This window comes from Peromyscus eremicus, chromosome 9, assembly GCF_949786415.1.
Source record: "Peromyscus eremicus chromosome 9, PerEre_H2_v1, whole genome shotgun sequence".
Lineage (NCBI taxonomy): Eukaryota > Metazoa > Chordata > Mammalia > Rodentia > Cricetidae > Peromyscus > Peromyscus eremicus.
This window is the reverse complement of record NC_081425.1, coordinates 101,442,890-101,446,872: the sequence shown is the minus strand read 5'-3', so window position 1 is coordinate 101,446,872 and position 3,983 is coordinate 101,442,890. Positions and strand designations below refer to the sequence as shown.

The following is a 3,983-nucleotide window of genomic DNA, read 5'->3' as shown; positions in this document are numbered from 1 at the left end:
TGTTTCATATTATTTTTCAAAGAACTGATATCGAATTTACTATGGATATAAAGTCTCTTTGTTGAGTTTGAACATGAAAAAGTGGAGTAGAATAAAATAAACAGAACAATTCAGGATGTATGCCATCTATAAGATCAAATACTGTTTAGTGAATTTATTTCAATTACACCTACATATATATACACACATGTATACATGCACACACACTATACACATTATATATGTGTGTTTGTGTTTGTATGTGTGTATATGCCAGCTGCCAGATTATTTAAAAAGTGTTTTATTTGTGGGTGTTGTGGTTGTTTGGATCTTAAATGTCCCCAAAGGCTTATGTGTTAAATCAGCCTTCCTTTGCATCCAATACTGCTGTAGGGCAATGGTGGATAGTTTGGGGTCCTCTGGAAAGAAGCTAGGTCACTCAGGATGTGCTCTTGGAGGGATATTGGAGCCAACCAGGGCCCTTCCTCTTGCACTCCCTGGCTTGCTGGCCACTGTGAAGTGAATATCTCCTTTGTGGTGCTTCCGCCATGCTGTGCTACTCTTAAGCAGGCACACTACCACAGCGACTCTGAAACCTACACCTGAATTGGAAGCTTTGATATTGTGAGACAAACATATCTCTTCTTTTGTTGGGGCTGGAGAGATGGCTCAATGATTAAGTGGACTTGTTATTGTTTTTGCTCTTTTTTGGTGGGGCCTGCCACCCAGCTCCTAAATAAAGCACACATAGAGGCTTATTCTTAATTATGAACACCTGGTCTTAGCTTGGCTTAGTTTCTTGCCAGCTTTTCTTAATTCATCCCATCTACCTTTTGCCTCTGGGCTTTCCCTTTTCTATTCCTGTATACCTTTCTTTGTTTCTTACTTTGTGGCTTGCTATGTAGCTGAGTGGCTAGCCCCTGATGTCCTTCTCTCCTTGTTCTCTCTTTCCTTCTCTCTTCTCTCCTCCCAGATTTCTCCTCTATTAATTCTCTCTGCCCTCATAGACCCAACTCTTCTCTAAGTTGATGTTCTCACAATGATAGGAAGCTAACAAAATGGTCAAATAATACAAATGGTGGTGTTTTATACCTATCTGCTGCTATTGAAAACAGCTCATTAATAAACATGAGAGGTCTTCTTTCCAATTATTGAGACTGTGTGCCTTTGCAGGTACAGTATTTCCACAGTAACAACTTTAACATCAGAAATATCATTGTTTCCAATGTTGGGGAGAAGAATGTTTGAAAGGAAACAAAATCTTTGACTCTCATTAAATGCTTACCTCTAGATTTACCATAAGCTTTCTCTTTCTCTAACTGGTACAACGATGCTAGAATTTGGAACAATTTAAATAACTCCAAAATTCTGATTTGCATACTAAGTACTGGATAGTCACGAGGTAAGACCAGAACCTTTCAAAGCTTATAAGTTACATTAACTGGAACATCCATTTGTTATATTTTTTTCTATAGAAATTAGATGATTAAAATTCACCTATTTAAAATGTTTAATGTTTTCAGTCTGCTTTATGGCTGGTTTTGTTGTTTGATGTACTAATAAGGGAAGATAATTTACATTCTAACATTATGTAGATAACCAAAAGCTCAGTTTTTTTTTTATACACGTAACAATGACATACCTGTGGGTAAAAGTGTTATTAATGTAGTACAACGTATAGTTGTCAGTACCTTAGTTCTTCATGGTCCATAATGAAGTAGACATTTTGTGTATGGCTAACTGTGTAGAGAGATGCATGTTCAAAAGATCTGTGATGAACATGGAATATTAATCTTATATATTTAAAATTTTTGCTTCTTGGGCATTTAGTAAATTGTAGAGAAAGACTTTGTGATATTTTCATATAAGGTCATGTAGCATTTCATGCATAAATGTGAAATACATTTTGATGAATTCTTTAAAACAAACATTTTCATCTAGGATTCAATTTAATCTGCTCCTTAAATCTATTTATGTATGGCCCTAGAGAATATATCCTTCAAATCTATTACTAATACAGCAAGAAAATACTTTGGATACTGACAGACTCTTTGGACTGTATGCATATGCAATCACAAGCCTTTATTTATATTCTTTCTGTGATGTATTGGTCTACAACCCTAAATGGCTCTTGTAACTTTAAAAAATTACATTAATTTATATGTGTACGTGTATGTGCTTGTGCATTCATATGGGTGTGAGTAGAGGTCAGAACACAACTTTCTGAAGTCTGCTCTCATCATCTACCTTGTGGGTCCCACTGACTTAACTCAGGAGACAAATTCAGGTACTCAGGCTTGGTGGAAAATACCTTTGCCCACTGAGCCATCTCTCTGGCCCTTGTACCACTTTTAAACCTTTTTTTGTTTGTTTGTTGGTTTTTCTTCTGACACTGATACCAGAGTTTCTATGAATGGCTTGCCACTTGGGTGTTAAATATTTTGCTAGTAAAAACACAACCAGGGTCGGCGGCTATGGAGGTAACTAAGCGTGCAGATGCCGAGGCAAGTACTGACACCGGAACAGAGTCCAACCCTCGAAATCCAGTCTGCAGCCTCCGGCATTTTGCTTGTGAACAGAACCTACTGTCCCGGCCGGATGAGTCTGCTTCTTTTCTGCAAGGTGACACCTCTGTCTTGGCTGGAGTGTAAGGGCCGGCTGAGGTGAAGGTCAGCAAAGAAATCTTCAACAAGGCCACACTCGAAGTGATCCTAAGGCCGAAGATTGGGCTGCCTGGCGTGGCGGAGAAGAGCCGGGAGCAGCTGATCAGGAATACATGTGAAGCCGTGGTTCTGGGAGCCCTGCACCCCCGCACCTCAATCACGGTGGTGCTGCAGGTGGTGAGCGATGCTGGCTCTCTCTTGGCCTGTTGCCTGAATGCTGCCTGCATGGCATTGGTGGACGCAGGTGTGCCCATGTGGGCTCTTTTCTGTGGGGTCAGCTGTGCCCTAGACTCTGATGGCAATCTTGTGCTGGACCCCACAACCAAGCAAGAAAAGGAGGCCTGGGGCCATCCTGACCTTTGCTCTGGACAGTGTGGAGCAGAAGCTGCTGATGTCCACCACCAAGGGCCTCTATTCTGATGCCGAGCTCCAGCAGTGCCTGGCTGCTGCCCAGGCCGCCTCACACCACATCTTCCGCTTCTACCAGGAATCACTGCAGAGGTGCTACTCCAAGAGCTGAGACAAGACAGGGCAGGGCGCCCGCCACCACGCCCACTGCCTCCAGCTGCCACAGGCCAGCACCCCAGTTTACCAATCTCTGTGCCCATGTGGCTTCCAGTCCTACAGCAGCAGGGGCTCCTGTACCAGACTGGGGAGGAGGCTTAGGGACATTTCCAAGCCTGGTCACAACCCTCGCCTCAACAGGACACCATTAAAGGGAGCTCACCTGTGTTGACTGAAAAAAAAAAAAAAAAAAACACAACCAGAACAATGAATTATGATAAAACTTTCTGAATGATAAATTTAGTTGATGTGTATTCAAAATTCTCTCATTCTCATCAAACTATTCTATTTGCATTTTCAGGAAGAGAAAAATAGTTTGTTTTTATTGCTAGGTTGCGTTTTGTGTCATAAAGAAGAAATTCTTCATTCTATGTTGTAATGTTTATATTGTGATTTTGAAATTTCTTAATGTGTATGTAGTTGGAAGTTTTCCTGTGTCCTGCCCAGTTCCACAGCCACTCAGACCAAAGTAAACACACAGAGGCTTATATTAGTTATAACTGCTTGGCCATTAGCTCAGCTTATTACTGACTAGCTCTTACACTTAAATTAACCCATAATTCTTATCTATCTTTAGCCATGTGGCTTGATACCTTTTCTCAGTTCTGCATTGACATCTTGCTTCCTCTGTGCCTGGCTGGTGACCACTTACTTAGCTCTTCCTCTTCCCAGAATTCTCCTCGTCTACTTACCCTGCCTATACTTCCTGCCTGACTACTGGCCAATCAGAGCAACACATATTCACAGCATACAGAACATCATCCCACAGCATGTATA

General features: G+C 41.4%; 1 pseudogene; it reads left to right on the top strand.

Annotated features, from left to right (window-relative positions):
* Positions 1 to 2,449: 2,449 nt before the first annotated feature.
* Positions 2,450 to 3,319, top strand: LOC131920165 (exosome complex component RRP46-like; annotated as a pseudogene).
* Positions 3,320 to 3,983: the final 664 nt, after the last annotated feature.